The 27642-nt window shown below is 37.1% G+C and overlaps 1 protein-coding gene and 1 long non-coding RNA gene across 4 annotated transcripts in view; one reads left to right on the top strand and one right to left on the bottom strand.

The window, feature by feature from the left end:
* The window catches only part of BAZ2B (bromodomain adjacent to zinc finger domain 2B), a 306755-nt gene that overhangs the window by 200381 nt on the left and 78732 nt on the right, over window positions 1-27642 (bottom strand). The gene's annotated exons all lie outside the window — the stretch shown is intronic.
* Window positions 1341-26672, top strand: LOC129150691 (uncharacterized). The gene is made up of 3 exons (XR_008557412.1): window positions 1341-1385; window positions 7279-7310; window positions 26170-26672. It is a non-coding gene; the product is annotated as an uncharacterized LOC129150691 (long non-coding RNA).

Below are 27642 nucleotides of genomic sequence, written 5' to 3' on the forward strand. Positions count from 1 at the left end.
GGAAATATCTAGATTAGGCAAATGCATGGGGGGGGGGGGAAGTATGTAGATTCCAGTTCACCAAAGGCTGGGAGGCAGAGGAAATGAAGAGTTAGTGCTCTATAGTTTTTGTTTGGGGTGATAAAAATTTTGGAAATAGTGATGATGGTTGCATAACACTGTAAATGTAATTAATGCCATTAATTGTACAGTTTAAATGGCCATATACTATATATTTTTTTATAGTTCTTTTTTAAAAAAATATATTTTATTGATTTTTCACAGAGAGGAAGAGAGAGGGATAGAGAGCCAGAAACATCGATGAGAGAGAAACATCAATGAGCCGCCTCCTGCACACACCCCACTGGGGATGTGCCCGCAACCAAGGCACATGCCCCTGACCGGAATCGAACCCGGGACCCTTGAGTCCGCAGGCCGACGCTCTATCCACTGAGCCAAACCGGTTCGGCAATATACTGTATATTATATATACATATATATGACCCTAACTTTAAAAACTTAATAGTGTAATATACCAAAACCCACTGGATTGTACACTTTAAATGGGTGAATTGTATGACATGTTAATTATATGTTAATAAAGATGTTATAAAAATTAATTAATGTTTGAAGTCTTTCTTCAATGCTTGAAGCTCAGTTCCTTTTTCCTTAAAGAAGCCTTCCAAGATTATTCTAGTGACCCTTCTCTTAATGTCAACTCCCCAGGCACTCCAATTAATCATAGTTCAGTATAATTATTAAAAATAAGCAACAATAAAATGCTTCTAACAGGAAATTTGATTGGCCAGTCATTTTCCTTTTTCCCCAACTGAATCAAAGACAAGACACTGCCAAAATAAAAAAAAATAATAGAGAAATACACTAACACTTAACATGCTCTAGTCCTCCCTTCTCCAGGGGTGATATACTCCAAGACCCCTGTGGATAGTATCAAACCCTATATATGCTGTTTTTTCTTATATACACATACCTATGATGAATTAGGCACAGTAAAAGGTTAACAATAACTAATAATAAAATAAGACAATTATAAAAATATACTGCAATAAAAGTTATGTGAAACTGGTTTCTCTCACAGCAAAATAGCACAAATTTCTTCTTCCTTCTTCACAATTTCTCAGATAGAAAATTCATTCTTACTATAGATCTTAGAAACCTCAACATATGATTTCTTTCCTCATTAAGCCAAAAACTTTCACCTTTTTACTTAAAGGGAGCACTTAACGACTTCTCTTTGGCATATCGGAATTGCCAGCATCATTACTCTGGTGCTTTGGGCCATTATTAAGTAACAAGGGTTCTTTGAGCACTGTGAGATGAACACAAGCACTGTGAGACCGCGACAGTCCATCTGATAACCGAGATGGTTACTAAGGGATTAACAGGTGAGTAGCATTCACAGCATGGACATGCTGGACAAAGGGGTGATTCAAGTCCTGAGCAGGATGGCAACCGATTTTAACACACAATTCAGAACGGCACACAATTTTAAAACTGTTCATTTCTAGAATTTTCCATTTAATATTTTCAGGCTATGGTTACCCATGGATAACCGAAATCATGAAAAGTGAAACTGAGGATAAGAGGGGACTACTATATAAATATTTTTATGCGTAAGAAGAAATGTTCAGAATATATACTTCTAAATCCTGAACAGAATTAACTAAAATATTAAATTAGATAATTTAGCTATAATAAAAAAGGGTATTTGGGGGACAACCAGAACTTTTACTTAAAAAGTTCATTTAGGGAGTTTAGGGGACTGGTGAAGGAATTAAGAAGTACAAACTGGAAATTACTTTATTATGTAAAGTACAGCATAGGGAATACAGTCAATAATATTGCCTAAACTATGTATGGGGCCAGGTGGGTACCGGAAATATCAGGGGGGAACACTTTATAAAGTATATGATTATCAAATCATTATGCTGTACACCTGAAACCAACACAAATAATACTGAAAGTAAAATGTAATTGAAAAAAATGTTTAAGCTTATTTAATGATTACAGTGATCTTAAAATAAACTCTACATATGTATTTGGGATATAATGAAAATAGAAGCCTTTAGAGAAAGGAATAGGAAGGATTATATATATTAGAGGCCCAATGCACGAAATTCATGCAAGAGTAGGCCTCCCTCCCCCACCCCCCCAACCCGCCCCCGCTGCCAGCACCAGCTTCCATCTGGCACCCAGGACCCGGGCTGGTTTCCCTCCGGCCGATGGCAGGCACCCAGGACCCAGGCTTCCCTCGCAGCCCCGGCTTCATCCAGAAGGACATTCGGAAGGTCTCCAGTCTAATTAGCATATTGTGCTTTTATTATTATCGATGAGATATATACATATATATATATGTGTGTGTGTGTGGGTGTGTGTGTGTGTGTGTGTGTGTATATATATATATATATATATATATTTGTTTCTTTGAAAAAGCAGCATAAAATCTTGAGAAATAAATAAAACTGCACACTTAAAATAGTTACATATTTACAGAACAGAAATATAAATGCTAGGTAAATTTCTTACCTATGTCATTAGTATATGCTTAAAATGATCTTTTAGGTTAATAGACTATTTTAATTCACAGCAGGTTGTTCTTTTTTAAAATTAGTACTTTTTAAATTGTGTAACATGTTTTTGCAAAAATATTTCTTTTCTGCAGAATGTTTGAAATACTTGGTCTTAAAAACATATCATAAATGTAAACTATTAACTCACATAAAATTTAAGAAATAACTTATATTTTGACCTAAAGGCAAACGTTTTAAGTTTTTAGAATATGGCATCATTACCTCAAAAGTAAATCTGTTTCAATGAACAACTATATTTCTATTCCCTCCTGAAGTAGAACGATCTGCATAGAACAACCTATGTCACTTTTTCAGTGAAAATCTCCACTGGCATCTCAGAGAATATTACTTTTCCAGCCAAAACTCACCTATTTATCAAATTCACTTCCCCAGAAAACAGCTGATAAAGGAAGCAAACAAAAAATGGCTTCCACCAGACAAAATATGTACATGAGTTAAAACTCATTCTTCATTAAATCTTTATGTCCTTAATCTCTGACATTTTGTAATTTATATTATTCCAAAAAGCTTGGGTTGTGATTCCCCAAGTCACAGCACATTAGAAACAGAGATAAAGATGATGATAGCAGCTGTAATTTTCTAAGCACGTATTAAGCACTACACTGGGAATGGGGGCTAGGAGTGGAGGGAGCATCAGTAGTAGATAAGTGTACTGAAAGTGACATAGGAATTCAAGAAACCAACAAAAGTTTTGATTCCACGACCAAGAATCTATAAACCGTGTATCCCAAGGGTATCAGTATACAATACAGACTAATGTTCTAAAGACAACTTCTTGAAACCTCAAACAAAAGTCAGAAATTTTACAAAGCTAAAAATACCCTACATTTTTAAAATAAGGAGCAGGGCAACAGAACCTAAAGACCTAGAATTTGAATCCAAACCCATCACCTAATATATCAATGACCTTAAGCAATTTTTATCTCCCTCAGATTCAGATTCTCCTAATGTAAAATGAGATAATATTTACCTTATGGCACTATGTTGAGAATCAATGTATCTAAAAGTACCCAGTACAACTCATAAATACAATATCCATTGAAATACTCTGAAAATTTAACTACCTCAAGTAATTTGTTCTTTGAGGTAAACAATTTTGTCACTTTTTAAAATTTATTACTCTTTAGATGTTACTCTGTAGTTCATAAATACATAAAGTAAAAAATGACAAGATTCCTGTAAGTATATAAAGAATGCTCTCAAATCTCATTAAAACCACCTCTTTGGATAAATCCAATTCATTCTTCAGCCTCACTATGGATGGTACCTTCTCTGGAAAGCCTTCTCAAAACATCTACTTTGCACCTGGCTGGTGTGGCTCAGTAGTTGAGCATCGACGTATGAAGCAGGAGGTCAGGGTTCAATTCCCAGTCAGGACACATGCCCAGGTTTCGAGCTCCATCCCCAGTAGGGGGCGTGCAGGAGGCAGCTGATCAATGATTCTCATCATTGATGTTTCTATCTCTCTCCCTCTCCTTTCAATAAAAAAAATATTTTTTAAACAAAATACACCTCTACTTGAATATCTAAGAGACATTTAAAAAGCTACCTCATCTAAAACCAAACCCCCGATCCCCAATTATTATTCCAACCTGCTTCATCTGAAGACCTTCCCTATCTCACAGCTGATTGAAAAATCATCTTTCTATAGCTGCTCAGCCAAAAACCTTGGTGTCATCTTGTCTTCTCTTTTTCTGATATCCCACATCCAATCCATCAGAAAAAGCTTTTGATTGTACCTTATAACATCCAGACTTTGAATGCTACCACCCTTCTCCAAGCCACCACCATCAATAACTTAGCTTACCCTAAGAGCTTCTGACCAGTGAGTGGTCAAAGCCTTGCTACAATCTACAGTTGACCCTTGAACAACATGGGTTCAAATTGCATGGTCCACTTACATGCAGATTTTTTTCAATAAATACATACAGAACTGTCAATGTATTTTCTTTTCCTTATGATTTTCTTAATAGAGTCTTTTCTTTAGCTTACTTTATTGTAAACACAGTATATAATATATATAATATACAACGTACTAGTTTGTTAATAGACTGCTACATTATTGGTAAGGTTTCTGGTAAAGAGGTTATTAGTAGTTAAGTTTTCGGGTATTCAATGCTATCATGAATTTTTGATTACACAAGGGGTTGGTGCCCCTAGCCCCTACATTGTTCAAGGGTCAACTGTATTATCAACGTGGCAACTAAAATGATACTTTAAAAATATCAGCCAAATTTACTGAAAGCCCTGCAATGGTTCCTCTAAGTCCCACCTACCCATTACCTCTATCAATACCTCCTTCTACTCCTCCCCTTCTCCCAAACTCTGCTCCTGTCACATTGGCCTTTGTTCATTGCCCTGAACACTCCAGGCATGCTTCCTGCCTCAAGCCCTCTGCTTGGAAGGCTCTTCCCAAAGATATACACATAGCAACCTTCCTTGTTCTTGCAACCCACCACACCACAGCCTGTTCTACTTTTTCTTTCCTCCATAACACTAGTCACCTTCTAATACACCATACACTTTATTATGTACTAGGGGCCCAGTGCACAAATTTGTGCACCTTGAAAGGAACTGTGGGCCACAAGGCTGCGGTGGGCATAGGGGCGGGTGTCGGCCCATCCTCCATGCCCCCTCCTGGCCCCTCCCACCACGGCCCCAGTTCCTGCTGCCGCAGCTCCCACGCACTGACTGCACTGGCCCCGCTTGCACCCGCTGACTGCACGGAGCGATTGGGGCTGGCACCATCAGCAGGTGCAAGTGGCAGCTGCTGCCTCGATTGCCCCTCAGGAGCAAGGGGAGGTGGAAAAGCCCTCAGGGGCGATCAGGGCCAGCAGCCCCTTTACACCTCTTGACGGCGCCAAGCAATCAGGACCAGTGCCAGACATCGGCAGCAGGTGAGAGTGGGGCCGGCACCGGCAGTGGGTGTGAGTGGTGGCTCCAGTGCTGGCAGCGGGTGCAAGCAGGGCTGTAACTGGCAGTGGATGTGAGAGGTGGCTGCAAACTTTGAGAATTTCTTTGCTGATATATCCCATGTACCTAGACCAGCACCCGATCACCCCTCAGGAGCAGGGGGAGGTGGAGAAAAACTGAGGGGCGATCAGGGCCAGCAGCCACCTCTCACATCCACTGCCAGTGACAGCCCTGCTTGCACCCGCTGATGGCGCCGAGCGATTGGGGCCGGTGCCAGGCGCTGGCAGCGGGTGCAAGCGGTGGCTCAGGCGCCGGCAGCGGGTGTGAGTGGGGCTGGCACTGGCAGCAGGTGCAAATGCTGGTTGGGCGCATGGGAGCAAAGGATTTTCAGTAACCACCAGAGGCTCACCCCAATGACAGTGACTGGTGCCCTGCCTTGGTCTGGCACCCCCGCTCACCTGCTCCACTATCCCGCCACAGCCGACGCCCACCATGTTCCGCGCTCTACCGCCTGCTGCGCACACCCCCTGGTAGTCAGCGCATGTCATAGCGACCGGTTGTTCGGTTGTTCTGCCATTCGGTCTATTTCCATATTAGCCTTTTATTATATAGGATTATGCTTATTGTTTATCCCCCACCCCCACTATGATACACAAGAGCAGGGACCTTTGAGAGTTTCTTTACTGATATATCCCATGTACCTAGACCAGCACTCAATCAATGCAAATTAAATAAAATACATTAGATACTGTTTTGTGTCTCTTTTAGCATCCTGTGCTTACCCCTATTATATCAGTTAACAAACTATGGTAATAGCCTGTTAATTTTCTTCCTCTTCCACTAAAGTGTAAATTTTTTGAAACAGGGGATTTTCCTTCCCATCAACCAGTACTTCCTTACAGTGCCTGACACTTAGTAAGCACTCCATAATATTTGATAAATTGTTGGATGAAAAAATAAAACCACTGAGGTCAAATGTGTAAGCACCTTTATTATCTCCAAAATATAAACACAATGCTTAAAGCATGACACTGAAGACTGAGTTCTGGATTCTAGATTCTGTTAGAATTGGTCTGGCTCTAGCACTGACTAGAAGACATTGATCAAATTATTTAAATTATCTACAACTATTTCCTTTTCAGTAAAAATGGGGGCAATGATGTTACCTGCCCCTCATGTGACTATTATGAATATAAAAGGTGACAGTTCAGAATATGCCACTCCAAAACATGCTGCTCTGGCATATTGACTATTTCCAGTTAAGGGCATTCAAAAGTAAACATAAGAAAAATACTCTGACCTTCCTTCTTTTCCTTAAAATCAGGAAAGGAAATTCCTATATGAAAGCTGTACTCCCTAAACCAAAAGGAAAGTAACATTCTGATCACCAAGGACAAAAAGTTGAAACCCAAAGAATTCTACACAAAAAGACTTTAGTCATATATCTAAGAGATATAATAACTTGGTAATGATATGTAAGAGTTGAGCATAACCAACAGTTCTTTTCAAAGTAAAAGGTCAGTTATATGATAATAGAAATAAAATTTTCTGTTATTTCTTATCAAATAATTCTTATATTCCTTTAGCCTTCCCACATAGTTTAGTTACTTTTCAATAATTGCCTCTTTGTTCAACCTAATGTAAAACAAGTAGGTTTCACCATTTCTTTGGATCTTCATTCCTTATACAGACTCCCATGTCACACAAAACTTGTATTAAATAAGTTTGTATGTTTTTCTCCTATTGATTTGTCTAATGTCAATTTAATTTTCAGGCTCAACCAAAAAGAATTCTATGAGGGTAAAGGTAAAGGTAAATGTTTGTCTCTCCTACAATAGGATTGTATGAGTGGTTTGCACTTATTAAGCATTTAGTAAATGACATATATTACTTGTTATTACAAATTAAATTGAGGACCTACTATAAATCCTACTTCAGTAACTAAGCTAGAATATTCACTAGCTGATCTGTAGAATCTCTTTAGAGATTCTATTATGTGCCAATAATTTTTATCAAAAATTACTGAGTTACCTAAAATAACTGATAAGCATTTGCAAAAAAAAAAAAAAAAAAAGTACCTTAACTCTCAACAAAAATAAGACTCTATTCACATTATCCCAGAATATTTTTAAATATTTCTGGGTGCTTGATGCTATAGCCATCTTTAGTAACTAACTTCAACATTTAATAATTTCATGTTTCCTTTAATATGATCAGAATACCTAATACTAGAGTTTAAAAATTAAACATCCTACTATTTAGGTAAACTATAGTTATAGACCTAAATAAATATATACATTCTTTCCTCTACTCTGAATAATCTTATTTCAAGGAAAAAGGCTTCTGAGAATAAGTTAAATAATTTAAGTATCTAGCTTTCCACCTCTGACTTTAGTCATGTATCCAACAATAGGTATAATCCTTTGGTAATGATATATTAAGAGTTGAGCATAACTAACAGTTCTGTTCAAAGTAAAAGATCAGTTATATAATATTTATTTTAAACCTTACTTTATATTGTTTTATAATAGAAATAATATTTCTGTTATTTTCCTGTCTACTATGATTCCTAAATGGTTTCCTAGTCTACAGAGTCAGTTCTCCATTTTATAAAATACTTCTGAAAACTCATTTTTTTATAGTTTGTACTCTCATAAAGAAATAAATAAACATACGTATTTTACTTAGCACTCATATGGGCAGCAGACAAGAAAACTTAGATAAGCAGTTTAAGTGATTGTCCCAAGACAGATGGAGTGACTGCCAGCTTTAGGATTAAAACTAAGAAGCTCTTTATTTCCTTCTTCTATGCTGAGGACTTAATATTGTTTTTACATCACAAGGATCTCTGAACTAATTTAAGAACAATAACTTAATAATTAAAACAATTATCAACAATTATGACAACATATGTAAATCCATTTATGAAATTTATTAAATACAAATACAATTGCTTTATGCAAATATTCCCTGAATAAATAAATCTGATTTACTACTTAAGTTATTTTTTAAGATTTTGCTTAGAATGCCAAGAAAGTGAAAGCTTAATATAATTTATCTTTTCATTGTCTTCTTAAAAAGCTAATTTCTTTAATCAAAAATCTACAATAAGCAAATGAGTGGTTGGATTTGATACCAAACAAAAATACTTTTTCATTCAGAGAGAAAAAAAAAAATCCCCCAAACTTAAAACAGTAGTTTCTACTCTAATTGTAAACTTCAACTTCAGTTTGTATTTATAATAGATATATCTGTGAAAAGACAGTGATAAAAAGGAAACACCAAATACTATTATTGCATTTACAGGAAAAAAAGACATACAGTATAACATTAAGAGCTTACTGTGGAGAGAGGGTTTAATCAGGAAGTAGCCATTATCCTTTCGATTCAGAGCAGTGACAGCACTCCAAAACAACAAGCCGTGAAATTTTTCAGTTAAAAGGCATGAAAGAATACCTACTATTGTGTCCTAGCTGTGCTGACCCCATAGGTCACCATATGTCTTTTATCAAAAGCTATCATGAAAACATAATCCAAGTAAGCATTTACAATGCTGTATTTGTTAAAACACCTAAAATCTACCTAACACAACCTCTCTCTCTGTTACTCACAAAACATGGCTGTCTTATTCAGAGATTAGCAATTATTGTAATGAGATACTGTCGGAGAGGGTCAAATAGTACTTCCTGCAGTTTACACATCTTGATTTCCTGGTAAACAAACTGAAAGGCAGGTGGAGCACTTAGATCACCAGTAACCGTGAATGCTCACGTGACAAAACTAAACCAGGTAAGGAGACGTCTTAAGAATTCAACCCTTTCTTAATTTTATTAATGTCAAAACAGACAATAAAGAGTTATGGCTTTCTTTCTTTCTTTTCTTTCTTTCTTTTTTTTTTTTTTTTGGAGGGTTTATTCCAGACATGCATTGGCACAGAGTTTAGAATAAGGAATGCATGAAAAAAAAATTATTGAATAAGCACGTTTTAAAAATTACTTCTGGCAACTAAATTGTAAAATCAAGGAAATGCTAACAAGGTTTAAAAAAAAAACTAAGACTAACTGCTTAAAAACAAAAAACCTGCTAAATATAAGGAAAAGTCTTTAAATTGAAACTGCTTCAGGAAAGTAGATAAAAGAAGTCTCTGAATTAAAGAGCAAATTACATTTCAGTCAAAGCATAAGCCTATTCTTATTAGAACAAGCTTCTGCAAAATAAGACTCCTTTATAACTTATGTGGCAGTTTTGAAAAAAATTTTTCAATGATATATTTAAAAAGATTACATAAAGCTATTCCTATCCTCGTTTTAAATTCCTATTTCAAAAAACTCCCCACAAAATATTTACCTATGAGCATTTTTAAAAACTACCTATATTGTTAGTTTGAAAATGAACTTTCCTTATCCTTAGTTTTGTTCCCCAAATTGCTGTTTTTTCACTCTTTAAAATTTCTAGTATAGTTGACTGAGGGTTGATTTAAATTAACTAAGGGTATAAAACAAACACTCTGTGAAAAGGATAAACTAATTCACTACTTTAAAATATTTAGGAGATTTTTTTAAAATCTACAAAATTGCATTTCTCTTAAAAATTCTATGTATACTAAATCCATGCATCTCTGACATACATGCTTTGATTTTAGAGCAAATAGCTCTTAACAACCCTTTTTATAATCTATAATAATAAAAGGGTAATATGCTAATTAGACCGGATGTCTTCCAGGCGTCCTTCCTGACTAAGCTGGGCCAGGGGAAGCCAGCTGGGGTCCCAGGTGCCTGCCAGGGGCCAGCGGCCAGCGGCCAGCGGAGGGAAGCCCAGGTCCTGGCCAGAGGAGGGAAGCCCAGGTCCTGGGTGCCGGAGGAAAGCCAGTGCCAGAAGCCAGGGTAAGGAAGGCCTACTCTTGAACAAATTTTCATGCATCGGGCCTCTAGTAAAGCCATAACAAAACATTTAATTATACTACTTCAAACAAGTTTATATTTGCAAAATAAAATTCTAAAATATTTAAGTAGAAAACAAATCAAAGTGTCGATAAAATCAATAACAAAAAGAACACCCAAGTAGATAACTGCCAAGAGAACATAATCTTAGAATAAGTCTCATTACAAATATTTAACGTGTGTCATTTGAAAGGAATATGTATTCAATATGGAACAATATTAATGCAAGTCACTAATCACCACCTGTACTTTGATGACACATGAAATAGCAAATTTTCAGAAAACTATGACTAAGCAGTTACTTCCAATTGGGTTTCTTAGTCAAATTAAATAATTCAAATGTCTATAGTTTTCTGGAATGCAAAACATAGTCCTTTATTTCCTTTATAGAAAATTTAAGATATAATTCCTACTAAACATGTAGTTTTGACTATGTAATTCAAATATCAAAACAAAACAAAATTTTAAATTAGAAAATTATTTCAAATATCCATGACTATCTTAGTTTCCCACAATGGGTCAAATTTTGAAAACAATAAAATAAAAATATAGAGGTAAAGAAAATAAATTTGAAATTTTGTTTCATTCAAGGTAGCTCTTATCAAGAATCAGCAAGTTTGGTATTAAGAATTTACAATTCAAAGAGCAGGGGAAAAACTGGGGTAATAGGTAGGTTGCCCTGTGAGTTAGGGGAAACCCCACCACCACCACCACCACCCTCCCACCCACTGAGCTGACAAATGAGAAAAAGGCACCTTTTTCTCCATTAGGATATATTTCAGCTTCACTTGTTCTCTCCGTCAGGCACTCTTGTAGGGCACACTTAGCGCAACAAACTACACCTGATAGCTCTGTAAAGCCAAAAACTTCAGAAAGGATTCCCCTAACAATTCTAAATTCTCACAGAGGAGATTAAGAAATTCTTACAAAGGCCTTGGCCGAGTAGCTCAGGTAGCTAGAGCATCATCGTTGGGAAACACCAAAGTTGTGGATTAGATCTCTGGTCAACCAAAGTTGTGGATTAGACCTCTGGTCAGGGCATATACAATAAGCAACCAATGAATGCATAAGTAAGTGGAACAACAAAAAGGTGTTTCTCTCTCTCTCTCTCTCAAATCAATAATAAAAAAAGAAAAAGAAATTTGTGCAAAATAAAGGAGGCAGGGGAGGGTACACAAGAAGGAAGAAAATATCTTATTTGCTTGCCTTCTGTGTAATAAATAGGCGTTCATGGTTATTTATATCCCATATTATTCCAAAACAAAGACCAAATTAGAAAATACTCTCAATATTATGTATTTTACAAACAAGTACCAAAGCTCTTCCTAATACTCAGAATTGAGAGGAATTTCTTGTATACTTTTTAAATCAATATTGGGCAATACAATAACTTTCTCAATAGTATCTTTACAAAAATCAAATAATATTTCCTCAGCACAAGCCAGGGTCATAACAATGTAAAGTTACCCAGAAAATAAACCATTTTGCAAGGAAGCCTTATGTTTAAATCTAGGTCTTTAAACAAACAAACGAATAACAATGTCCAGAATCTTGTTAAATTTAGTTCATTTTCATATTCCAAATTCATATTTCATTTTCTAAATTCAAGTTCTTCTGCTGGATAGGTAAGTAAAATAGGCATGTAAGCAATAACTGTGGCTCCAGATCAGATGAAGACAGAAGACTGGTGGGTAGGTCCAGACTTTTAAATAGGATCTCTCTTCTTAACTTAAAACAGTTCCTCTCTTCTTCATTGGTGACCTCCTATGATTCTGCTCAATTCAACAGCCTGGGAGCCCAATCCATGATGATTTTTTTTCCTACTCAGTTTAGTATTTCTAACTAAGTAGAGAAATCTGACTTAGAGTTTCTAGATTCCTATATTCCCATTCAGTCTGCTCCAATTTTGATTCATTTTAGAGTATGAATCTTTGCATACTTTTATAGGATTTACTTATGTTATTGGGTTGAAATACACAGCAATATTAATATAAAGGGAACTTACTATCACGACTTTATTAAACAAGAAAAATCAAGGTCCACAAAGGTAGTATCTCAATATACCATGTATCTGGACTAACTACTACTAAAAATAACAATGCTACAGTTTGATTTTCACATGAGGTAAATAGATAGAGGCAAATCATATCTCCCATTACAGTTGGGTTGGTCTTTTCTTTGCCTTCCAAAGATGCCAAGTTTATGTTCTCCCACCTCCCAAACTATGTTTATGTTGTTTCTCATTGCTTCCCAACCTCATTATCAGTTTAGATCTCATCACTTTCTGGATGTTCCTCCACTTTCAGAGCTGACTATCTGGGACCATTATAACTTCTCTACATGATTTAGCTATATAATTCAATCTAATTATTTAGGGATCTCCCTACTAGATTTTACAGTTCCTCATTTTCTATTAACCACTGCGAAGAATAAAATGCAAACACTCTAAGTACCAATTAACTTTAAACTGCTATACATATTTATAACAGCTCATGTTTTTCCAACATAACCAAGATATTTACTAGGATTGCATCAAGTGAGCCAGAGGGCAAATTTTTACCAGATAGGTCATTTCTAAATGGTATCTAATCAATTCATACCAAATAAAACCTTGAGCTTGTCAAAAGAACTTTAATTGTGCTGGGCCAGAGTGGCTCAGTGGTTGAGCATCAATCTATAAACCAGGAGGTCACGGTCCTATTCCTGGTCAGGGCACATGCCCGGGTTGCAAGCTCGATCCCCAACAGGAGGCATACAGGAGGCAGCCAATCAGTGATTGTCTCTCATCAATGATGTTTCTATCTCTCTCTCCCTCTCCCTTCCTCTCTGAAATCAATAAAAATATATTTTTTTAAAAAAGAACTTAAGTTGTGAGGAAAACCTTTGAGAACACCACCAAATTATTGTCAGACCTCAAAATGACTAAAATTAAATGACAACTGTTTGATCCATATTTGAACTCATAAACATAACCTAAAGAATCATGCCGTTTAGTCTCTTATTAAATAAACAAAGAGTAAGTGTAGCTGCTGAAACTTATTATTTCTGAATTTCCTATTTTAGGAACATTCAAATCTATGTACAGTAATCTTAACATATAATTTTTGCTCTTGCAAATGGTAACAGTATTTACATTTGGCATAATACACTTCCTCAACGTTTTTCTTGCAATAAGAAAGTCCACTCCTAACATTTAAAAATATGTTAGAAAGTATATGCTTAAGAAGCTCACATTAATAACAGCTTAAATTAATTCAAGATTATATTTTGTTTGTTTTAAAAGTTATAGGATAATTTAAATGGTTACATTGTTAATCACCTCATTATTGTTTACTTCACGGAACAAAAGTAGGAAATATATCTGTAATATAAATAGAAAAGCTTTTGGACAAACTTAACAACAAAAGAAAAAATATATAATTCAATTTTCTTTCTTTTCCTAAAAGGAAAATTGAAAACAGTAAACCAAAGAAAGCTACAAATATATATTTTTCATTTATTTCAACATAATAGATACACATAGAGCCTGTGAGAATACAATATTCATTTTGCTGCAGAAGAACAGACATTGCATAACAATGAGATTTGCTAATGAAATCAACCATCAGCCTGGAATACATATGTATTAAACCAAGACCTCAGTGTCATTTTCTTTTTGCATCGTTTGTTCTTTCTTTCATTTTTTATTGACCTTGTCAATATTATTGTCCGTTAGATTTTGGAACTTTGGTAAAACAAAATCACGACTATAACATTATAGTGTACTACATTTTATTCATCACATTTATTTTTAATGTAAATTCCAACTGTTCTGCTTCTATAAACACTATTAATGTACCTTTGGGGGTTAAAAATCAATGGCTGCTACCAGAAGAAACAAAGGAGGTTCATTTCTATACAATATTTTTGGATCAGGTCTGAAAAAAACTTTGATAAACATGATATAAATTCCATATGAAAACTTTTATAGCAAAGTTAGTGCTTACTTAATATATAATTAAAAATAATACATTTTAATTATAATAAATTCCTCCAGCAATTTCTATTACTCACAAGTGAAATAATGTAGAGTTGATATGAATATCAATATGAATATCTTTAGATAAAAATCATATTTTCCCCCTAAAAATACTCTGCTGTTCTGGTCTACAAAGTTAATTAACAGTTTCCATTTATCAAAAATAAGGAATTCTAGAATTTTCTTAAAGATTTATGATTTAGATTTATGATTTTATCATTATACTTTTCTATAAAAACCCAAAAGACAATTAAAGTATTTGATATTATATATGTTTAAAAAGGTATTAAAGTCCCTCAGAAATTATTTAAATGTTTGAGTATAAGCTATTTAACTAAATGACTTTGTCTTGTTGGTTGCTTATTTACACAAAATAGGCTTTCAATTCACTTGTGCTACAGATAAAATTAAAAGCTTAACCAGCTGTGGTGTATAATTGCTACTAAATCATGATAATAATAACAGCTTTTTTAAAAAAGCAATACTTACACCAACGAAAACAGCATTAGCAAAACAAAATTGTTCCCTATTTTCATTTTTATAATGACTTAATGTCTAACCTCAAACAATATCCTATAAAATAACAAAAATCATTCAGTAGTACAGTTTTGTTGGAGATAAACCCAATGGATATTTCTTATTAAGTTTAAAGTCTCTGAAAGTTGCCACTGACAGTCTAATAGTTCTCAAGGCTAACTATTTTTAAAATTGTGAAGGATAATCACAGACCAATCATTAATCCACACACAAAGTATTTCCTTAAAAAAAAAAAAAGCCCATACATTTTTATTAAAATAGCAAAATATAAATCAGACTGTAGAGAGACAGTCTAAACAAATGCCTATGGCAATACCAAAAACCTACTTTCTCTAGGGCAAAAAACGTAATACAAATGTGGTGACAAACTTGGGAAAGTCATCTAGCTCCTTGCTACTCAAAGTGTGGTCCACAGACCACTGATATTTAAATTGCTTGTCAGATATGAACAATCTCAAGCCCCAACCCAGACCTACTGAATCAGAATCTTATGCACATTAAACTTTAAGAAGCCAGGAATTAGAAAATTCCTCAGCCACCTAATAATTCCTATACCAATTCCAAAAACTTCTGATATTCTAACTCCTCAAAAATCCATATTAAAATGCAGAATATTCATAGTATAAACAATTAATTTGTCCCCACTCAAAGCCAATTACCTACTATTTGCTTAATTATTTGAAGTCTCATATTCATAAGGACTACTAGTTTTAAATTTGTGGTAATACATTATGAATAAAAGGCAGGAATAATATCTTTTTGGAAGATCTTGGCAAATATTTAAATAAACGGATAAAATTGAAGTATTTACACTCTCTTAACAACTCTTTCAAATCATATTAAGAGTCCTTTCTTAAATAAAAGCATGTGTCCATTGGTTAGGCTTATATGCATGCATACAAGTCCTTTGGTTGATCTCTTCCCCTTACCCCTCCCCTCCCCTACCTTCCCTCTGAGGTTTGATGGTGTGATCGATATTTCTCTGTCTCTGGATCTGTTTTTGTTCATCAGGTTATGTTATTCATTATAGTCCACAAATGAGTGAGATTATATGATATTCATCTTTCTCTGACTGGCTCATTTCGCTTAGCATAATGCTCTCCAGGTCCATCCATGCTGTTGCAAATAGTAAGAATTCCTTCTTTTTTACCACAGCGTAGTATTCCATTGTGTAGATGTACCACAGTATTCTAATCCACTCATCTGCTAATGGGCACTTAGGCTGTTTCCAAATCTTAGCTATGGTAAATTGTGCTTCTATGAACATAGGGGTACATATATCCTTTCTGATTGGTATTTCTAGTTTCTTGGGATATATTCCTAGAAGTGGGATCACTGGGTCAAATGGGAGTTCCATTTTTAGTTTTTGAGGAAACTCCATACTGTTCTCCACAGTGGCTGCACCAGTCGGCATTCCCACCAGCAATACACGAGGGTTCTTTTTTTCTCCACATCTCACAGGTGTGAGATGGTACCTCATTGTCGTTGATTTGCATCTCTTGGATGATTAGTGACTTTGAGCATGTTTTCATGTATCTCTTGGCTTTCCTTATGTCCTCTTTCAAAAAGTATCTATTTAGGTCTGTTGCCCATTTTTTTATTGGGTTGTTTATCTTTCTTTTGTTAAGTTGTATGAGTTCCCTATAAATGTTGGAGATTAAACCCTTATGTGTGATAACATTGGCAAATATGTTCTCCCATGCAGTGGGCTTTCTTGTTGTTTTGTTGATGGTTTCTTTTGCTGTACAGAAGCTTTTTAATTTGATGTAGTCCCATTTGTTTATTTTCTCTTTAGTTTCCATTGCCCTAGGCCTAACCAATGGACATAGACACCAGGGGGGTGAGGGCATGAGTGGGGGAGGCAATGAGGGGATAAGGACACATAAAGGTATGTAATACCTTAATCAATAAATAGAGGGGGGAAAAAAGCATGTGAAAAAGCCCAGTATAGTAAAATAATAATAATAATAATAATAATAATAATAATAATGGGGGAGGAGGCAACCAGCAGTAGCCAAGTCATCGCAATAGAATCAAATCTAATAATAGACAAATATGCAAATTGACCACACCTCCGACACACCCACAAGCCACGCCCACCATCCAATCAGAGCGACTATGCAAATTAACCCAAAAGAAGATGGCTACAGCCACAGAGAGCAAGGTTTCCTAGGTAACAGAGGAGGCCAAGCTTTCCGCCTGCCATTTCCAGGCCTAAGCCTCCACTCAAGCTACAAAGTTTCAATTATAGAAGGTAAACAAATTCAAACAAATGGCGGCAGAATGGAGCTTGAGAGAGCAGGCCAGGGTTGCCGCCGGCAACAGGGGAAGCAAAGCTTTCCACACACCCTGGCCGGGCTCACCTGCTTAAGGCAACAAAGTTTCAATTATAACCCCAACAGAAATGGCTGCGGCCTCGGAGGGAGCCCCAGGCTTGGCTTGGCTCCGCTCCAGGCTACAAAGTTTCAATTGTAGAAGGAAAATAAATTCCAGATACCAGGGCCAACCGCTTGGGTTACCAGGGGGCATGGCCTGCCTGCAAACCACCACAGGCCCCTCGCTCAGGCCGCCCCACACCCCAAGGGAAACCCCACCTGATCTGGGACGCCCTTCAGGGCAAACCAGCTGGCCCCCACCCCTGTACCAGGCCTCTATCCTATCTAATAAAAGAATAATATGCAGATTGATCATCACTGCAACACACAATATAGCTGCCCCCATGTGGTCAAAGATCCTGCCCCCATGTGGACACAAGATGGCCACCACAAGATGGCCAGCAGGAGAGGGCAGTTGGGAGGCACCCGGCCTGCAAGGGAGGGCAGTTGTGAGGGATCAGCCCTGCAAGGGAGGGCAGTTGAGAGGGACCAGGCCTGCAAGAAAGGGCAGTTGGAGGTGATCAACCCTCCAGGAGAGGGCAGTTAGGAGTGACCAGGCCGGCAGAGGAGGGAAGTTGGGGGCAAACAGGCTGGCAGGGGAGCTGTTAGGCATCAATCAGGCTGGCAGCGGAGTGGTTAGGGGGTGATCAGGCTGGCAGGCAGAAGCGGTTAGGGCCAATCAGGAAGGCAGGCAGGCAAGCAGTTGGGAGCCAGCAGTCCTGGATTGTGAGAGGGATGTCCGACTGCCCGTTTAGGCCCGATCCCACTGGGATCGGGCCTAAACGGGCAGTCGGACATCCCTCAAGGGGTCTCATATTGGAGAGGGTACAGGCTGGGCTGAGGGAGAACCCCCCTCTGTGCACGAATTTCGTGCACCGGGCCTCTAGTCAATTCATATGATTCCTCAGAGTTCAGTTTGAAAGATTCTGACTTAAAAGGAACTACTTAAAAGTCTAAAAACAAACTAAACAACTGTTATACTAATCACAGAGCAAGTTTAATTTACTTATAGTGTTTTAAAGAACACTAGATAAAATTACATAATTAAACATTTTTTTCTAATTCAAATTGGCCTTTCCCCAAATAGGTCTAACTGATGAAGTTGGATTCTATTAATGTTACCTTTAATTAAATTGTTTTATTTCACAGTTTGTCTACTATACATAAGACATTATGTTATGTGCAACAAGGACAATACAGATGAACTGACAAAGTACTTATCACCTTGGAATGATAAGACAAGTATATGGGGTATAATAAGTGCCATAAAAGCAATCTACAGTTGACCCTTGAACAACAAGGTTTTGAACTACATGGGTCTGGGTATACGTGAATTTTTTCAATAAAATACTACTATAAATGTATTTTCCTTGTGATATTCTTATCAACATTTTCTTTTTTCTACCTTACTTAATTCTAAGAATACACTGTATAATGAATATAACATACAAAATATTTGTTCATCAACTGTTTAAGTTACCCGTAAGGCTTCTAGTTAACAGTAAGCTATTAGTAGTTAAATTTTGAAAAGTCAAAATTTATATGTGAATTTTCGATGAACCCCTGCATTGTTCAAGGGTCAACTGTAAATATTGTACTACTAGAGGCCTGGTACACGAATTCATGCACCACCGGGGTCCCTCAGCCTGGCCTGCGCCCTCTGGCAATCTGGGACCCTTCGGGGGATGTCAGGACTGCTGGTTTTGGCCCAATCCCCGCAAGCCAGGCCAAGGGACCCCACTGGTGCACAAATCTGTGCACCGGGCCTCTAGTATGCATAAAAGATCTTTGGTTAATCTCTTTCCACCCTCCCCCCTTCTCTCTGAGATTCATCAGTCTGTTCCATGTTTCCATGCCTGTGCATTGAGCGTCTGTCCCTGGTGGTCAGTGCACATCATAGCTACTGGTCGAACAGTCGCTTAGGCTTTTATCTATATAGATGGGAGCAAAATTAACTAAGGGTATCAGAAAAGGCTTCACAGAAAAGTGACATCTTAGGTGGGCCTTAAAAAATGTGTGGGATTTTGAAAGGCAAAGACAGCCAAGTGGCGGAACCAGGAAAAAAGGCATTCTAAGTGGAGGGAAAACATATGCTGAGGACCAGAGAATGAAAAGCCTTGGGTGTACTTGGAAAATAGCCTGAGACAGCTTGCAAGCTCTCCAGGAACCAGGAGTTGTTCATTTTATATCACTAGCTATAAAACTACAAAACTCTAAAACCTATAAAACTCAAGTGTTAATATTACCTGTATAGCATAATAAGATCATTATCTACTGTTTGAATGAATTAATAAATGAGTGTAATTTAGTCTGGCTAGTATGTAGGGCGTGTAGAAAACAATAGGAGATATGGCTGACATAAGGATCAGGACCTTATTGGAGACAACCTTGAGTAGCATATTAAGTGCTTTAATTTAACATGGTAAACTACTCGCATTAGAAATATTGATCTAGCAGTTTTAAATAAAATGGATTGGAGCAGAAAGAGACTTCCAATAAGGATACTACAATATTCTGTCTGTTGCAGTAGTTTAAGCAAGAAGTAAGGAGTCTGAACTAAGGTGGTAGAGTCAGAAATATGGAGATAAATACAAATATTAAAGATAATTAAAAATGTTTTTTACTTCTTGGCTGGTCAAAGTAGAGCAAGAAATAAAAAATTTTATTGTATATGTAAAATCTGTTGAGATTTATAGCAGGTTCTATATAGAGGGAGTAGTAAGGCAAAAATTAAGAAAACCCAAAGGTTGGCAAAAATGTAGAGCAAGAAAACTCCTATGCACTGTTGATGTAAACTGACATAACTACTGTGGAAAGAAGTTAAGCAATACATAGTAAAATTGAGGCTGTATGTAGTCTATATACAGCAATTCCACTTTTAGAAATGTAACCCAGAAAAGTTCTCGTACATGTGCATAAGGTGTCATATACAAATATGTAAATTGCAGCACTATTTGTATAGTGAAATATGGGGAAATGAATAAAATACTCTGGTATGTTTATGTAATGAAATATATATGACTGTATACAACAGTTAAAATGAATAAACAAGAGCTACACATTGTTAACATGAATATACATTTTTAATATACAAACATAACCACTTGAGGGAAGTAAAGGTTTTATTTGTTCATTTACTTCTAGTTATCATTTTGTTTAAGATAGGACAATCCTAAATAAACCAAGAAAGGAGATGATTTATGAATGATCAATCAAACAAGTCTCTGGAGGATACAGAAGAGAATAAAAATCAAAAGGATTGGAAGATTCGGTGAGGAAGTAAAACAGTTTTTGTTTGGTTTTACCAGGGCTTATCTACACTAATAAAAGAGTAACATGCAAATTAACCATCACTCCACTACACCCCCAAGCCACACCCACCAGCCAATCAGGAGAAAGTATGCAAATTAACCCAACCAAGATGGCGACCAGCCACGGAGCCAGCAGGAGGCTTGGGTTTCCCCAGCGATGGAGGAAGCAAAGCTTCCTGCACACGCTGGCCGGCCCTGGCCTCCGCTCAAGGCTACAGTTTCAATTATAGAAGATAAATAAATCCCAGATCCCAGGGCCTCCTCTTGGGTAGCCAGCAGGCGTGGCCGGCCTGCAAACCACCACAGGCCCATCGCCCAGGCCACCCCACGCCCCCAAGGGAACCCCCACCCTGATCTGGGACACCCTTCAGGGAAAACCAGCCGTCCCCCACCTGTGCACCAGGCCTCTATCCTATCTAATAAAAGAGTAATATGAAAATTGACCATCACTCCAACACACAAGATGGCTGCCCCCATGTGGACACAAGATGGCCACCACAAGATGGCCATCAGGGAAGGGCAGTTGGGAGGGACCAGGTCTCAAGGGAGGGCAGTTGTAAGCGATCAGGCCAGCAGGGGAGGGCAGTTGGGAGGGACCAGGCCTGCAAGGGAGGGCAGTTGGGGAAGATCAAGCCTGCAGGGGAGGGCAGTTAGGGATGACCAGGCCAGCAGAGGAGGGAAGTTGGGGACGACTGGGCCTGCAGGGAAGGGTAGTTGGGGGGGGACCCATGCCTGCAGGGGAGAGCAGTTGGAGGGGGGGACCAGGCCTGCAGGGGAGGGCAGTTGGGGGGGACCAGGCCTGCAGGGGAGGGCAGTTAGGGGTGATCAAGCCTGCAGGGGAGGGCAGTTAGGGGCAATCAGGCTGGCAGGGGAGCAGTTAGGCATCAATCAGGCAGTTAGGGGAGTGGTTAGGCGGTGATTAGGCTGGCAGGCAGAAGTGGTTAGAGGCAATCAGGAAGGCAGGCAGGCGAGCAGTTGGGAACTATCAGTCCTGGATTGTGAGAGGGATATCCGACTGCCAGTTTAGGCCTGATCCTAAACAGGCAGTTGGACATCCCTCGAGGTGTACCAGACTGGAGAAGGTGCAGGCTGGGCTGAGGGACACACACCCCCATGCACGAATTTCGTGCACCAGGCCTCTAGTCCTATCTAATAAAGAGGGAATATGCTAATTGACCCTCACACTGTTGCAAAGATGGTGGCGCCCACAGCCAATAAGGAAGGAATTCCTAATTGACTGCCCCAACCTCAAAGATGGTGGCGCTCACAGCCAATAAGGAAGGAATATGCTAATTGACTGCCCCGCCCTCAAAGATGGTGGCGCCCACAGCCACAAGATGGCCCCTCAGAGCCTCAGTAGCCTTGGGCTGGCCCAAGGTGCAGGCAAGCCTCAGGTGGCAGCTGCCCAGCCGTTCAGAGCTGGCTCAAGGCTTAAGCAAGCCTTGGGTGGCAGCTGCCCAGCCACCCAGGGATGCCTGAGGCTCAGATAACCAGGGCCGGCCGAGGCTTGCACTGCCATCAGTGGCAGCAGCAGAGGTGTGATGGGGTGTCGCCTTCCCCTGATCGCCGGGTCACCTCCAGCCCCTGAGGGCTCCTGGACTATGAGAAGGGGCACGCCAGGCAGAGGGACCCCCCTCCAATGCATGAATTTTCATGCACCGGGTCTCTAGTTTATTTTATAACTGGAAGTTTGTACCTTTTGCCCACCTTCCCCCATTTTGCCCATCTTCCCCCCTCCTAGCTCTGAAAACCATCAATCTGTTGTTTGACTTATGAGTTCAGTTTTATTTTTGTTTTTAAAGATTTCATGTATGAGTGATATATTATGGTATTTTCCTTTCTTTGTCTGATTTATTTTACTTAGTAATATTTTCAAGGTCCCTCCATTTTATTGCAAATACCAAGGTTTTCTTTTTTATGGCTGAATAATATTCATACATACATACATACATACATACACACTACATTTTCTTTACTCATTCACTCATCAATGGACACAGATTGTTTCCATGTATTGGTGATAGAAGAAGGAAAAAACAACATATTAAACTTTTTAATTTGAAGTAATTATATATTTACAGAAAGTTGAAAAATAGTACAGTGAAGTCCCATGTATTCATCCCTCAGTTTCCACCAATATTTACACCTTGCATAATTATAGTGCAATATAAAAACCAGGAAACAAACTACAAAGTGTATGTATAGTTCTAAGTCATTTTATCACCTGTGTAGATTCATGTAACCACAAAGATCTCTCTGCTTCTCCTTTAGTCACACCAAACTTCTCTCCTCACTATCCCTAATCCCTGGCAATAAATAATTTGTTCTTGACCTCTATAATTTTGTCTTTACATAAACAGATTCATGGAGTGATAGTTTGAGATTAGCTTTTTTCACTCAGCCTCATGATCTTGAGATCTATCTAACTGTTATATGGATCAATAGTTGATACCTTTTCGTTGCTGAGTAGTATTGCATGGGATGGACACATCATACTATTTGGCCATTCACCTGCTGTAAGGCATTTTGATTGTTCAATTTTGACTATTACAAACAAAGCTGCTATGCACAAACACATACAGTCACTTTGTTGGGATAAATGCCCAGGAGTGTGATTGTGGGGTCATGTAGTAAGTATATGTTGGTTTAAGAAACTGCCAAACTCTTTTCCAAAGAGGCTATTACCATTTTGCATTCCCACTAGCAATGTGTAAGAGTTCAATATCTCCACATCCTTGCCAGCATTTGATATTGTCCCTATTTTTTATTTTAGCTGCTCAGATAGTTCATTTTGGCATTTTCCTGATGGCTATTGATGTTGAACGTCTTTTCTTATGCTCATTTGACATCCATATATCCTCTTTGGTGAAATTTCTTTTCATGTCTTTTGCCCATTTTCTAATTGGACTGTTAGCATTTTTACTGTTGAGTTTGAGAGGTTTTATATATCCCAGATATGAGTCTTTGTCAGATATGTGGTTTTCAAATATTTTTTCCTAGTATATAGCTTGTCTTTTCATTGTCTTAGCAGGGCCTTTTGTAAAACAAAAGGTTTTAATTTTCATAAAGTCCAATTTACTGTTTTTTTCTTTTATGGAATTGTGCTACTTGTTTCATGTATAATAACTCTTCACCAAGTAGGCCCAATAGATTTTCCCTTATATTTTCTTCTAAAAGTTTTATAGTTTAAAGTTTTATATTTAAATACATAATCCAAACAGATTTTGAACTGGAAAAGAGGGAATTGATAGGTCTGTTTATCGTAAGATCTTCAACTACCTAGTAGAGTTAATTTCATCATTTAGTGGGTATCCACTTAAAGTATGAGACACTTAAGATAGGTACAAGCTATAGGATGTAGATAGTAAGCACAAATACATATTTTTATTTAACTGCTTTAAGTTTTCCAAAATTATTTGACCCTGGAACCTTTTTTCATACATTACATTATTCAATTAATGTTCAACTGAAAATACTCCGGGAACTGCTTGTTTAGCAACAGTATAGGCTTTGGTTAAGCTTAAAGCATAATTTTTTTAATCTATTCTTAAAAACAAGAAGACATAAATCTTAAATGAAGGTTTATGTGAAATCTTTGTGGCTTCATTTATTCCCCTCCTTCATCACGACACCACTCCAGGCATGAAGGTTTCCTTATTGTTCTTGGAATAGACCAAACACAATCTCCTTCCGTGTTGGCATTTACTGTTTTCTTTGGAATAGTCCTCACCCAGATATGTGCATGACTCCCTCCCTCACTTTCTTAAGATCTCTGTTAAACTGTCATGTTATTAGAGGCCTTCACTGACCACAATATAACAAATACTAACTCTACAACTCTGGCACTTGTGATCCTTAATTTGTTTTATCTTTTTTCACAGTGTTGGTTACCATCCAACATACTGAATATTAGTTTATTAACTATTATCTCTTTGCCTCACAGACTGTAAGCCCCATGAGTCCAGAGTCTGTTTTGCGAACTGCCTTATCCACAGCACTTGCATGTACTAGGCACCCAATTATTAGTTGTTGAATAGTTTAGTAATCATCATTTAACCTTTTATCTGAGTGTATTTTCTTCATATTAAAGTATATAGTAGGTGAAATAGCTATGTATCAACATGTCCATGGATAGATATAGTATTCTCCTTTATGATATTGTGGTTAATATTTTTCATGTCCATATTCTATCTAAAAAGTCTGACCAGTTTTATCTTTTAAAAAGAAAACTTACTTCAGGATTTTGGGAGCTTTCTTCTTCTAACCTTTCCTATTTTTCTCCAAATGCAAGACAACTGTGAAAATTGTTTTATAAGTTTTTCTTAAGAAAATGCACAGACATTTTGTATAACTGTTGTTAAATACCTCATTAATTGCACTTCTTTAGACACTGGCTTGCAAAAGGCTATAACCTGAGGCACTAAATACAGCAACCTTGACTATCTAGAGCACAGGGCTGTTTTCTTCCATGATATATAGTGCCTCCTTTCTATAACTTGAGCAATTGTCAAATGCTTTAGTAGGTTTTAGGTGTGTACTGCTTCCACTTTTAATATTAGCCATGACTTATTGCTCTTCAATGTAAGTCAATTGTCCAAATGAACACACTCCTGGAGACTCAAAAGTGGAAAAAGTTCTCACTGATATAGGCAACAATTTTCAAAACAACTCAATATAAAACCTACAAAACCTGTAAATATTTTAATATAAAATGCAGTATTTCTAAAAGAAAGCACTTTTTAAAATACTCAAAATAAGTCAACACAAGATATATATTTGAAGTAGTCCTGATTTAAACAAAATATATTGTTTAAATATATTCTTAAGAAATCAGAACGCAGCACATGTATATATATCTTTGCAACCCAGATATAAACTCTCCGTTCAACAAAATTCTTTGTATACAGCAATGCAGTGATGACAGACTAAAATGAAAAACTTGATTTTTTTCAATAAAAATATGTGCAGTTGAACAGTAAATAAAAGTCTCTAAAATCATGTACTATCATTATGCAGCTGTCATGAATAAACAGGTGTATTCTGTGGTATTCTAAGTTTTGTTAAAAGAGAGTAGTTTCTTTTACCTTCATAGCTAAAAATATTTTATATGTATAACAAGTAATAATCTAGGAGTCACCTCAATAATTCATTAACACCTAATGTTTTCCATGAACTATTTAAGTGACCTTGGTTAAATCATAGTTTCTGAGACTCTATCTCTTCATCTGTAAAATGAATAGGTTTGTCTAGAATTTTAACATACTCTCTAGCTTTAATGATGTGTGATTCTGAGAAAATATTTTTAATTAAACTCTATTGTTTTTACTCTCGCAAACTGAGAGATATTTTTTGATATCAAGAAATGCATGTTCCCTTAAAAGCTTACTTGTTTAAAAACTAGATAATAAAACATATTTATGTTTCTCTTTAATGAAACACCTCAATTTGTACTGAAATATGATAAGTACTGTTTATCTACTTTAGGTGCATAAAAGCTCAATTTATTGGCGCATAAGAAAGAGTCCTGAATACTAGAAGGTCACAGTCTGTGTGCTGAGCTGCTAGCAAAACATCTATGATGCTCCAAAGCTGCCATTTTTCTTCCTTGACAAAGACTCCATCTGCCACTGAGCCATTTACAGCCTCCAAGTCAGAATATCAATGATTTCCAACCATTCTGTAAGCCTGCTTTCACCTTGACATCACCTCTCTAATACATCTGAAGCAGATGATACATATATCCCCCACTACAAGCATGAAACCCGTGCTTTATTCACCTGAGAAGTATTTAAGCTGCCCTCTAATGTACCATTTTTATTCATGCTGAGTTGTAAAGGAATTTTAAAATGTATATATTTGCTATAATTCTTGTTGCTTTACTTACATGCTTTAAATCAGATATGTTTGTAAAACTTTAAAACCTGAAAAGACTGACTAGGTGGTTTTCAATAATGGCTTAGTAACTATGACAACAAAACTACATCATACTTTCATTTAGTACAATTTGCTATAAAATCATTGCATAAAGAACATTTTATTTCCTTAAAAATTGAAGACATTAAAGCAATGAAGAAATGTTGATAAAGGGTGTAGTTTCGTACTTGAATCAGTGTTCTTAACATTGTAAACAAGTGAAACCCATTTACCTAGCAATAAGAAACCCAGGCAAATTTTCAGTTCTATTTTGTTATTTTCCTTAGTAAATCCTTAGAAATAGATTGCAAACTACCAAGAACATTCAAAAACTCTTCTTCAATCCCTTTTAAGTAAAAATAGTATAATCCTTGGTCATTAATATTTATAAAAGCAGAAATAGCTTATTTAAAATATTACTTTTATTTAAAAGTAATCCTGTATAAAATAATGAATTAAGGCCTATTACATGCAAAACATTAAGTACAAAAAAGTTTAAAACAATATTCTTGGCCCCATGCAGAAGAAATAAATGCACTCATGAAAAGAGACCTAAAAAGACAAGGCACTGACTGTTTAGTGAGCAGAAGTATGTTATACAAGAAGGAATTCTGGGTTATAGGTTAGGATAGGGGCTTAATCACAAGGAACAACAACAGCCTGTAATTATTGGAATCGAGAGTCTAGGTCAGTGGTCGGCAAACTCATTAGTCAACAGAGCGGCAAACCGCGGCTCATGAGCCACATGTGGCTCTCGAGCCGCAGTTTGCCGACCACTGAGTTAGGAGACTTAAGTCTAATTTCATCTCTGCTCTGAACCAGCCAAGAACTTATGTTACTCATGTAACTCTAGTAAAACCACTTATTCAACTGTAAAGTGATAGCTAACGTCTTCCTGCTCTAGCACACTATGATAACGGATATCACTAGTCTTGATGTGAAATGGTTACAGACATTAACTGACTCTAGACTTTAAGTGGCACTTCAATTAGGTAGATGTAGCCAGTACTGGGGAGCAAATGAGACTTGAGTTGGTTCTTGAAG

This window comes from Eptesicus fuscus, chromosome 11 (genome assembly GCF_027574615.1).
Source record: "Eptesicus fuscus isolate TK198812 chromosome 11, DD_ASM_mEF_20220401, whole genome shotgun sequence".
Classification (NCBI taxonomy): Eukaryota; Metazoa; Chordata; class Mammalia; order Chiroptera; family Vespertilionidae; genus Eptesicus; species Eptesicus fuscus.